A 1,269-nucleotide genomic window follows, 5' to 3' on the forward strand; every position below is an offset into this window, starting at 1 on the left:
TATGTTACGTAAATTTAAGTATCACCCAATTTCAATAGGGGAGATGTGAAAGGTTGATTCGTTATAAACCCATGGGGAAGTAAAACATGTCTCTTGACACTACTGTCTAACCACATTGGAAGTAAACGTGTCAGGTTTGTTTACTGAAATTTTGTCCTCACGGTTTTCACGGAGAAAAAAAAATTTCCAAAACTAGATAATGTGATTGAAAGTGTATTTTGTTTGGATAATCATAATATCATAGTATAATATTTTCGTGTAAGATAAAAATAAGATAACATAAATAACCATAATTAATTAATTAACTGAGTACTACAGTTTCTTATGGTAGTAGTTACGGACGATCACTGTTTGTCTGCAGGGGTATTAACCAAACTTCTTATTTGGTATAAAGTATTGAGTAACATTTATCTAGATTTAGGTTTTTGTTTTAATCAATTCGTCTTTCATAATGAATAATAAGTGTATAAGTTTGGGGAAAAAAAATTTTGTTTTGACAGAATACTTGTTCTCACATAAAAAAGTGTTTGCGTAAATTACTATATTTGTAACATTATATAATATATTGTTACATACAATTTGTACTAATACTAGAGTAGATAGGATCAAAAAAATAAGGTATAATAAGTATGAAGTAATGAGAGAATAATAATAATAAAATAATATTTATAACATCGGATTGAGTCGAACTTCACGATTTGTTTGCAAAGATTAGTATTTCGGCTTCTACAGGTAATAAAGCGGTACGAATGAGGATCTTGGTTGATGACAGTTAAAATTAAATATTCTCTTGACGTGTCACACTGCACCACACTCATGATTCGTTTCTCCCGCACCCCACACACACCAAACACTCACACACACACACACACACCACACCACACGTACCACAACACACACACACACGACACACACACACACACACACACACAACCACCCGACAGACACACACACACACACACACCACACACACACCACACACACACCACACGACACACAACTAGCCCACACCACACACTCTCTCACTTAACACAGCACACAGCACAGGCCGGACACACTGCCGGGTCCGCGACTAGTGAACTAAGTCGCCCGAGTGTGGTGGGTGACGAGAGACGTGTACCTCCCTATAAAAAGATTAAAATTAGTTAAAAGGATTTTTAAATTGGTTGTTACGTCTCAAAGAAGGTCTCACCTTTATGTTTCCAATGAAAAAAATATACCTGTCGCGGTCTGCCGTAGATAAATGTATATAGTTATATATAATTATAT

The sequence above is a fragment of the Notothenia coriiceps genome, unplaced genomic scaffold, assembly GCF_000735185.1.
Source record: "Notothenia coriiceps isolate Sejong01 unplaced genomic scaffold, NC01 NC01_scaffold00011915, whole genome shotgun sequence".
Taxonomy (NCBI): domain Eukaryota; kingdom Metazoa; phylum Chordata; class Actinopteri; order Perciformes; family Nototheniidae; genus Notothenia; species Notothenia coriiceps.